The sequence below is a fragment of the Akebia trifoliata genome, chromosome 14 (genome assembly GCF_017979445.1).
Source record: "Akebia trifoliata isolate Shusen 1 chromosome 14, ASM1797944v1, whole genome shotgun sequence".
NCBI classification, from domain to species: Eukaryota; Viridiplantae; Streptophyta; class Magnoliopsida; order Ranunculales; family Lardizabalaceae; genus Akebia; species Akebia trifoliata.
The window spans coordinates 35041587-35053256 of record NC_141388.1 but is presented as its reverse complement, the minus strand read 5'-3'; the positions used below and the strand labels follow the sequence as shown (position 1 = coordinate 35053256).

Below are 11670 nucleotides of genomic sequence, written 5' to 3'. Positions count from 1 at the left end.
GGACTATTTATTTGTCATTTTTTGAGATCAGGAAGTTGAATTATCGCCAAAAACGAAAACGACATCAAGTTTATGGGTCACGTCAGGCCAAAAATGTAAATTTTTGATGGAGACATAATTTGAGAAATTGATTATACCATTAAATCCGGAACGAAAAATTAGGCAAAATAGAGTATTCATTTGTTAGTTTTGGAGACCGAATGATCAAGTTATCATCGATCAAAACAATAGACGAAATACCAAATTCGTCCCAAATTTCATTTAAATAATAATTTTTTTTTTTTTATATAACTCATCTCCCCAACGCGTCATATGGCCGAGACATATAAAACGAAAAATTTGATTTTCCTCCGATTCTTCACCTCAGATCTCTCACAAACGGTTCGTTGTCGACGATCGACGCAGAAGGGAAAATGTCCGCAGCTACGTTCTCTACAAAACCCACCCAACCTTTCTTCGTTTCACTTTCTATTCACCCGATATCGTCAAAAATCAGTCGTATTTGGATACGGAAATTTCGAAACTTTGATCTCGGATTTCGTCCGTTTCGGGGTCAAACCGTCTTTCGACGCAGAAGGGAGAAACGCCCGCAGCCTCATTCTCTACATAACCCAACCAAATTCCTTCCGTTTTCTCGTATTTTTCACCCTGTATAGTCAAAAATCAGCCGTATTTTTATACGGAGATTTTCGTAACTTCGACCTCTGTTTTCATCGATTTCGGGGTCAAACCGTCTTTCGCCGTAGAAGGGAGAAGAGACGAGTACATCGAGATCTTCGAAACCACCAAGCCAGTTTCGAAAATCAGCCGCTTCGAAGTTTGGTCCGTCTCGATTTCCGTACCGATCGCCTCGATTTTCGCGCACACGCTTTGATCCTTTCGCCTAGAGATTGTAAGGAACTCTCAATTTCTATTAGTAATCGTAGATTGTGAAAATTGCATTTAAGATTTTATTGAAAAAATTTGGATGTATTTCCGAAAGGTAGAATTCTTTTGTTATTTCAAAAATTCACGCTAGAAATTACATGATTGATATGTTTAATTGTATTTTTAACAAATTATATGTGGGTGAGGTATTTTATTGGGTTATTTCTGTAAGTTGGGTCCTGTGCACTGCTCGGAACCCATTTTTAAAATAAGTTTTGTATTTTTTCAAGGTTTGATAAAAAATAAATTATTTAGTTGGAAAATGTGATTTAATATTCAATGAACTCATATTGAGTTGATGAATATCAGAAAATGGATGTTTTATTAAAGAGATTGAAAATTGTAAAAAATCGGAAGAGGGAAAAAGGGTATGAAACGGTAAAATGTCAGAGTCACACCCGAGGGGTGATGTCTGCATTTTACGTTGTTGTGTTGTGTGTAGGTTGGTGAACAGATATCCAGGGATAATATTATTTGTTGCATGTTTATTTCCTTTCTGTTAGCGCGAGGCGCTGTTTACGTTTCCGTTATGTTATTTATTTTAGGCCGGGTGGCCACACTTGCATGGTAGGAAACTGGATATCCATTCTCAACCTTATATTGTTAATTTCTCTTTTGTTTTCAAATAAAAATAATATACATATGTAGCTATTTTGTGAGCTGTTAAAGAGTTTGTGAATGCCTGAAGGGATAGTGCGTCATATCATCCGGAGTGGTGTACTATCCTGGGATGTACGGTAGGGACCACCAAACTCATACGTGGTATGGGACGCGTATGAGAGTGGAGTCACAACTGGAATCCGGGTTTATTCCTCTCTACCTTTACCAGTGAACTTGTAATGTAAAGGTGGTCGTATACGAATGGTCTGTATCTTTGGGAATCACATGTACGTCTGATAGGCATAGACGAAGATGATTAGTCAGTGATCACTAACAATCTATAGTAGTCGAACGTTCTGACACATCGAAAAGAGACCAATTGCTTACGGTCACGTCAAACGGCCAGCCTGAGCCGGATAAATGGTCAACCAAACGTGGTAAGGGCAGCGACCGACTACAAAATCAGGAACTAAAAGCCAGAAAGGAATTGTAACATCATGTCCCGATTGGGAGCGATCCAGTCGTGAATCCCAACTCTCTAATTCCAATACTCCACCATTGTGTATTATGTATTTGCTGCTTTACTTTGATATATAAAATGAAATACATGTTTAATGTTTCCATTTGATCAATTAGATTTGTACATAGAGAAAATGGTATAGTGAGTACTGTTAATTGATGTAATGTCAGTTTTAAAATGTTTAGTTGCTCATCCCTGGTTATATGTACCAGTTAATCGTAGTTTATTATGTAAAACTTTGATTATTTTAAAATGATTCAGTATGCTTATTCGTTCATGCTAGGAGGGGTTATTGGCAGAAATTGTTTGTTTCCCTACTGGGTAACCATTGTTACTCACCATTTCCTTCTCTATTTTTTAGTTTCAGATCCGAAGCTTGGCGAGGCAAGTATAGAGTACGAATGAGGATCATCTGGTTGGTCAGATAGACAACCAGAGTTCGTCACCTGGTAAGTACTAGGGCTATACCCCTAGTGGTGTCAATTCCCCCAGGTAGTTTTATGGATTCTGTCTTGAGTGTTAGGAATTCTGTTAGAGTAAGAAATTTTGTATAATCCTGTATTCTGGTTATTCTTCCGCACTCTGATCTTTCGTACGTTATTAGACGTATTTAAGCTTCCGCTAGTATTATATTTTATATATGTATGCAGGATTGTATGTCGTTTATCAGGTGTAGGTTGAACGCCTTGGACTGCTAACATAAACAGAGGAGACCATGCCGAAATTTCGAGGTGCCACCTAGTACCTCGAGATCTGACATGGGGATTTGTGTTAGCGTTCGGCGGGGCGCCACAAACATCTTCCTCAAATCTAAGTAAATCCTTAGTTTTTCGCCTCGTTGATTATGTGTATTTCAAGATCCACTTCATTAATTTCGTGTTCCATCCCTAGCATTGTCTCTTCGATATCTCTCGGACTTGGACCCAAGTGTATCTTTTCATATTCTTGGGATTTGTATACATGCCATGTGTCGTGATCTTGAGTTATTATTATAATGATTATCCACAATACCCCCTCTAGGGGATTCAGATTTAATCTAAATCCCTAAGATTTGACATAATTATTTATAACATGTGGCGCCTTTATCTTTATTGGTGTACTTTAATTACCCCACCGATTTCCTCAAGAATCAGAACGACACCATGACAAGCATTTATTGAGGTGTTTTAGTGGCTACGCCATGTGCAAAACCCAATATCGATGCATTTATTGTATTCTACACGTGACCTCACTTGATTAGTCCATCAACGCGGGTGTTCATACTGATTGCCTCAACAATTGTGTTCATTTACTGCGGGAGCTACTCATTATTGGTACGTTCTGCTATGCCATGTCATCCATTCATTTCAAATTACGAATCTCAATGCTTCGGGGTCTATAAATACCCTCAAACCCCTTCCATTCTTTTTTCTTCCACCATCTATTTTTTGCCTTCCTTCTTGTCTCCTTGCTTTCTTGTTGTTTCACTACCTTCATCTTCATCCAAGTCGAAAAAGAGGTTGAAGGATTCTTCCTTCTTGATCGTATATGTGTATTAGGTAAGGGCTTTGGGGGTTTTTTCTTCTCTTTTATCTATTCCCCTTCTTGCCCTCCCATGGACGCGATTAGGGATGCCTATAATATCCTTGATGAAGTGGGGACCTCATATACTAAGAAGTACCCTTTCTCGCAAGATTTTTCCCAGGATACCATTATGGTGTTCTAGGGGCAATTTAAAACAAACCTCCAAGTTTCGCTTAATCAGTTACTTCGAGAGATCCTGAATTACTATAGGAAGGTCCCATGTCAGATGAGTAGTAATTTCTATTGTCTCATGCATAATATTGAGCAAATCAATGCTCGGTTGGATGAAGGTGAAAAGCTTGGATTGCTAAATATCTAGTCTCACTTCACCCTCAAGAGGTGCCCTAGGGGGAAGGGTTTCTTCTACTTAACAAAAAGGATGGGGAAAGCCCCCCTGTTCATTCTGCCCAACTCGAACAATGACTGATTCTTATTTTTTTATCAAATTGGTCAGGAAATGGGAGCGTGCAATCGGGGATGAAGGTCATTTTCTCTCCTTCAAGACTTTCAACTGATCTGGGGAGTTCCTGACCTATGTTTATTACATTTCTATTATCTTATGTCTTTGTTGTTAATCTATTTTACTCAATACCTCATTCAGATCCGAGCAAAGACAAGAAAGTTCAGGAGTCGATCATAATCGCCAATCTTATTGCCAACTGTGTCATTTACAATAGGAGCATTGACTTCTTGGTTGTCAAGGTTGACGAAGAGGACGAGGCAGTAAAAAGAAGCTCTCCGGGTCCTCTCCAACGTTTTCATGAGGAAAAAGAAGACCTTGGCAACATGGGCGTCATTAAATCATGTGTTCCTGCTGATGATCCTGTCCCCGAGTTGGATGTTCAAGAGACGCGCTTGACTCCTTCATCCATCACTGCCATTATTGTTGTCGTGGCCAAGGGGGCATTGTTTCAACCCTTCAAGCAACTCTGGAAGGGTGGCTTGTCTTTGTTCGCCAGTACAGAGGTTGCTCCACTTAATGAGAAAGAACGGACTATTGTCCATCCCATCACTTCATTTGTTCCCCTCCTTAGTGATGGGTCGGGCTTACGAGGTTCCCAACCAATCTGGGACCCCTTGGTCCGTGATCCCAAAGGTTGGTGGCCTTCAGGTCACCAACCAACATTTTGCCTTCAACAACTCTCGGGTTGTAAGGACAGAAGAATAATATTCAAAGAAAAAAATAAAAAGAAAATGAAAGAGGACAAAGAATAGGATTCGAAGAATAAAAAAAATAGTAGCATCGTCTGCCTTTTCTTCTTTTTCCTCGAAGTGTTATTAAAACATGGTAACATTGTCTGCAACTTTATTATTTTCCTCTATTAAACGTCCCAATAACACCTTCTCTGTTGCTTTCAGTCCTTTTAGTTGAACGGCCCATAACACAGTTGCTGTGTTTTTGTTTCTCTTCTCTCTGACTCCCTCCTCACACCAACCTCATCAACCTTTTATTCTCTTGATCGACCCACAACAGCAGCCAACCACTAACTCTTAGTCGTAACCACAACAGTAGCAATACATGCGTAGTAACAGTAATGTCATTATTTTCCTTCATTAAACTATGATACTGACAAGTTCTCTCGATTCACCTCTGAAAGAATAAAACAGCAGCTACTACTTCGTCTACAGGGAATCGTTGTTTTTATTTTGTTTTAGTATTTTCTTCATTGCGATGAATCCCAATTTTCTTTTATTTTCACGTTATCTTTGTCCTTCATCGATATTTCATGGTAGTTTTTATTTATTTATTATTCTCATACTTTTTCTAGCTAGCCGAATTATATCCATGTTATTTTTTGCGATAATCTCATGATCATCACATTTGAATCAATTTACAATAGGAGAGGTTCGTTCTTTATTATTTTTCTCTTTTTCATGTTAACAATTTAGGAGAATAGTTTTTTTTTTTTTTTTTACTTTATGGTCATTGTGCTCGAATCAAATTTATGTGAATCATGGTAATGGAAGTTCAAATTTATCTTTTTGGTAATATTAGACAATATTGCCGATTTTGTGGCTAGGGATTTTTGAGAATTTCAAAATTCTTTCATAAAATGATGTATTTTAAGATGAATATACTTGTTTTTGGAGGGCTTTTTTTCAAATTTGGAATTTTTCATTATTTTTTTCAATTTTCGATTTGGTAAGCATGCTAATATGGGACTTTTCCCAATTGGGAATTTTGTGTGCACGGTTATTTTCAAATTTGATAATTCGTCATATAATTGCAAATTCTCTCTTTAAAAGAATAATTCATATTCATAAGTTTCTATTTTAGATAACTCATATTCATAATTTTTATTTTAAAACTTCATATTATAAATAAATTTTTATTTTGGAAAGTCATATTTGCAAATTGCTAAAATTTCATACATGTATTTTCTATTTTGAAAAGTTCATGGTCAAAAGTTTCTATCTTGAAAATTTGTATTTAGAGCTCCCTAATGTGGAAATTTTATTATTTTCTATCTTAACAAAATTCATATTCATAAATCTCTAATTTAGAAATTTCATGTTTGAATAATATTCAAAGAAAAAAATAAAAAGAAAATGAAAGAGGAAGAAGAATAGGATTCGAAGAATAAAAAAAATAGCAGCATCTTCTGCCTTTCTTCTTTTTCCTCGAAGTGTTATTAAAACATGGTAACATTGTCTGCAACTTTATTATTTTCCTCTATTAAACGTCCCAATAACACCTTCTCTGTTGCTTTCAGTCCTTTTAGTTGAACGCCCCATAACACAGTTGCTGTGTTTTTGTTTCTCTTCTCTCTAACTCCCTCCTCAACACCAACCTCATCAACCTTTTATTCTCTTGATCGACCCACAACAGCAGCCAACCACTAACTCTTAGTTGTAACCACAACAGTACCAATACATGCGCAGTAACAGTAATGTCATTATTTTCCTTCATTAACTATGATACTGACAAGTTCTCGATTCACCTCTGAAAGAATAAAACAGCAGCTACTTCGTTCTACAGGTAAGTCGTTGTTTTTATTTTGTTTTAGTATTTTCTTCATTGCGATGAATCCCAATTTTCTTTTATTTTCACGTTATCTTTGTCCTTCATCGATATTTCATGGTAGTTTTTATTTATTTATTATTCTCATACTTTTTCTAGCTAGCCGAATTATATACCATGTTATTTTTTGCGATAATCTCATGATCATCACGTTTGAATCAATTTACAATAGGAAAGGTTCGTTCTTTCATTATTTTTCTCTTTTTCATGTTAACAATTTTAGGAGAATAGTTTTTTTTTTTTTTTTTACTTTATGGTCATTGTGCTCGAATCAAATTTATGTGAATCATGGTAATGGAAGTTCAAATTTATCTTTTTGGTAATATTAGACAATATTGCCGATTTTGTGGCTAGGGATTTTTGAGAATTTCAAAATTCTTTCATAAAATGATGTATTTTAAGATGAATATACTTGTTTTTGGAGGACTTTTTTTCAAATTTGGAATTTTTCATTATTTTTTCAATTTTCGATTTGGTAAGCATGCTAATATGGGACTTTTCCAATTTGCGAATTTTGTGTGCACGGTTATTTTCAAATTTGATAATTCGTCATATATTTGCAAATTCTCTCTTTAAAAGAAATAATTCATATTCATAAGTTTCTATTTTAGATAACTCATATTCATAATTTTTATTTTAAAAAACTTCATATTCATAAATTTTTATTTTGGAAAGTCATATTTGCAAATTGCTAAAATTTCATACATGTATTTTCTATTTTGAAAAGTTCATGGTCAAAAGTTTCTATCTTGAAAATTTTGTATTTGGAGCTCCCTAATGTGGAAATTTTATCATTTTCTATCTTAACAAAATTCATATTCATAAATCTCTAATTTAGAAATTTCATGTTTTTGTAGTTTTTCAATTTAGGAGTTTTGCATTTTTCTATGTAAAAATTCCATATTAATTTATGATCTGCTAATTTAGAAATTTCGTGTTCTTTTGAAATTTTCTATTTTGGAAAATCCATATTCGCAAATTTCTAATTTTAGAACTCGTCCTATATTTATAATTTTCTATTTTAAAATTTATATTTTTTATTTCTAATTTGAGAATTCATCATATATTCATAAATTTCTAGTTTAGGAAATTTCAGATTTCTTATTTAAAGACTTCATAAGTTGCCTATTTATAAATTTCACATTCATAATTTTCTAATTTGAAAAAATTTCACAAATTCTTATTTTATTTGATTTAGAAAATATTTGCATATGTGAATTTTTAATTGAAAAATATTGCACATGAACTTTAGAACATGGGATGAAATTAAGGCCTTTTCAAAAATTTTCCTTTTGTGCAAAATTTAAAAAATCATATAATAATTGAAAATTTTAAATGAATGATCTGTTTAGTCCGATATAAATTGATGAAGATTAGATCCTAATTTGGCTTTCGTCTTTGTATGTTGACCGTAAGATATTTTTGGATCGTAGTAGAAATCGATAACCTCGATTGGACGGGTTCGGTGATTGACTCCTTTTGAAACTCGTAATCTAACCTTTTAACCATATCCCTTACATGTGGATTAATCCAGATCCATTTTGGAGTTATTTTGGGTTCCTAGACCTAAATTAAGCGGTGACTCCCAATTCTCAGAAAATCCCCTATGTACCAATTAGACTTTTTTCACTATTCAGTGGAAAAAGAGTCCAGGCGATTTCACCCCTGTTGCATCTCGGTTCTCATCTTAGTAAGCATGTGTTGGACAACCAACATTGGATCTACTGAACCCAAGGGAGAGTTTGCTAGTTGAGGGTCTATTGGTGGAATGTTTGTTGGTAGAGGGTTTGTTAGTTCTCCAGTCCCTTCTCGCCTTAGTCTTCCCATGTTGGTCATTTCTCATTGTATTGTTTCCCACAGATGGTGTCAAATTATAAATGTGATTTCTCGTACTACCTCGAAATTTGCACCTCTGATCTTGATTTTGCTTGTCCTGAGCCATGGGGGTGCCTACAACACAACCTTTTCGACATTCTAGTCAGAAAATAAGTATAAAAATTTGCAGAATTTTCCCCTTCCCCCAGAAAAATATACATTTTGTGTATTGTTCCCTTTTTATTCATAGAGATCACATCATGATCTGTGTTGGATTTCCTTCGATATTATTTTCCTTCAAATTCGATGTATTAGTTAGAATTTTTTTTCTTCCTTTTTACATCCAGATTCATGGAACTGTTTAGTAACATCTTCCTCAAATCTAGGTAAGTCCATAATTTTTCACCTCGTTGATTCTGTGTATTTTGGGGTTTGATTTTAAATCCACTTCTTTAATTCCATGTTCCATCATTGGAATTGTCTTTTCGATTTCTTGGACTCATCAAGTTATCTCTCAGACTCATTAGGTTGTCCCTCAAACTCGGACCCAAGCACATCTTTTCATATTCTTGGGATTTGTGTTCATGCCACGTGTCGTGATCTTGAGTTATTACTATAATGATTATCCACAAAAACCAAGTTTAGGAAAAACCAATCCTTGTACTTTTCTTGAAGTCCTATATTTTTATTAAGGTTGAAGATAAATCTAAAGGTTGAAAATTGAGAGTAAGAAAAATTTATGGAAAATGCTGAAGTAACATTGAAATTGGCATCATTTTAGCCATTGCTGATGTGGATGCGTTTATAGAACCATAGATGTTTTTCATCAAGATACAAGTGAGAAGAATCTATGGTTGTATGCATACCAATGTCCCAAACGATGCCAATTTCAATGTCATTGCTACACGTCTCAAATTTATTATTAAGTTAAAGATGATTAATTTTGAGGATAAAATTAAGAGTCGTGCTGGGGTGACACAAGATTTACTATGATTCTCATAATTCTGACGTGGACATGCATACATAACCGTAGATGGTATTACTCGTATCGCGAGGAAACACATCTATAGTTATGTGCACGTCAGACTTACGAGAATCATAGTAAATACTTTGTCATTTCAGCATTTTCCTAAAATTAAAGAGATTTTTTTTGCTCAGACGTGAAAAATGAAGGTTTTTAGGTCATTTCATTTATCTCGCAAAGAAAACCTAAGTCAAGTGATCATGTCATTGGGGCATTAATATTCTCCGCTACTTTCACTTTTTAATTCTACACATCCATTTTGTCTTTTAATGAAAAAGTCATAGGTTTTGTTACTTTATATGATAAATGTTTGTTTATATAACAAATACTCATTTTTTACATAACAAATGTTAAAAGGCATTTTAGTCATTAAATATAAATGCATTATTGATGATAAATGTTGTATCAATTAATACATTTATTATGTAAACAAAAATTTATTAAAGGAAAATTCTAATGTCCAAGAATTCATGAAGATGTTAGTATTGTCCAACATTTTTTTTTTTCAATAATACCTTTCCTCGTTTTGTTTTTTAATGAAAAAGAAAAAGGCATATTAGTCTTTTACACAATAAATACATTTATTATGACATTAATAAATTCATTTATTATGTTGGCATTGATTGCCAAAGCATTTATAAATAATAAAAAATTTTAATTCAAAATACTTAAATGTTCATATCATTTATTATGTAAACAAGTATGTATTGTGTAAAAGATCAATATGCCCTCATCTTTTTTACTAAAAGGGAAAATGATGAGGGGCATTATTGAGAAAAAAAAAGTGTTGAACAATACTAACGTCATCATTCCACTTTATTAAAAAAAATGAGCATTTACTATATAAAAGACTAATATACCATTTTCTTGTTTACTAAAAAATAAAATAGGCAAGAATATTATTAAAAAAATGAATGTGATGAAGAATACCAACATACCCATAAGATCTTGAACATTAGTATTCCCCTTTAATAATACTCAAACTTAATATCTTATTTTACTTAAAAATAACTATTAAATTAATTTCTTTTTAAATGATAATTTTTTTAAGTAGGGAGATTTAAGCATATTCCTTTATGTTTTGATGAATAGTTGAGATATCCCTTGACCATAATTTTTCTAATAAATTAACACAAAATAATCTAAATACCCTTATCTTTAAGTTCTCATCAAAATTTCATAAATTTTCTTTTAAAAAGTCGATCATTTTAATGCTTTTTCAACCTATATTAGTTATTTTTAATTTATTAAATCTCATTTCCAATCAATTGTCTTCGATGTCACCTTCACTTTTTTACCAAAAATCTTTGAAATTTTTTATCCAAAATTACATTATTATTTTTTCTTCCACAAGATGATTTAGATTTGAAGTAGATGGTATCTTAAGGTTAAGATTTGGATAATTATTTATTATTATTATTATTTTTTTCTAAAAGTTGACGATGACTGATTGGGGGAGAAAATCAAGAATTTTCTACTAACGGAGATGAGGATATTTAGGTCATTAACTTTAATTACTAAAGAAGATGTGGAAAGGGGGCATGTATTAGTTTGAAAATACAGGGGGTATTTCAAGTATCCACCAAATTTGGAGGAGGTATTTCTAAAGTAGGTTTTAATATTCCCATTAATGTTAAACGCCACCCGGTATCATGACAATTGACAAGTGCGGCAACGATCATGCTTGCTAACGGTTGAAACTAAATTCAAAATAAATATTAAATAAGGACTAAGGAGTAGCAAATGCACAAATGGACTGGTTCAAACCCGAATCCGACCCTAGATTGTAATGTTTATTGGGTTCACCTTATCCATACTCATACTCAATTGGATCCAATATAAGATCTAGTATTCCAGATCCAATCAGAAAATTCAATGTTTCCGGATAGGCGTATGATCAGCCCAAACCCAATCCCATGAAATCAATTTGGGTTGGCTCAATTGCAATTTTGGACTGATAATCAATTAATTACATAGGTCATGAGTTCGATATCTAATAGGAGCATTAATTCCTTAGGGGCCACCTGTGAGGGTGCATCCTCACTTACCTGGTGCATGTAATGTGCGAGCGTCGCACGTGCCCCAGGACTAGTTCTTGGACAATTCCATGGTCTATGGATTGGGGAAAGCCTTTATATGGACCTGGGTCTGTTGCTTACAGGGATACCCAGTTATAAAAATATTATAAAAAAAAAAAAA

The 11670-nt window shown here is 33.8% G+C and overlaps 1 long non-coding RNA gene across 1 annotated transcript; it reads left to right on the top strand.

Moving 5' to 3' along the window:
- Positions 1–330: 330 nt before the first annotated feature.
- LOC147386963 (uncharacterized) lies at positions 331–5106 on the top strand. The gene is made up of 3 exons (XR_015172149.1): positions 331–892; positions 2409–2496; positions 4065–5106. It is a non-coding gene; the product is annotated as an uncharacterized LOC147386963 (long non-coding RNA).
- Positions 5107–11670: the final 6564 nt, after the last annotated feature.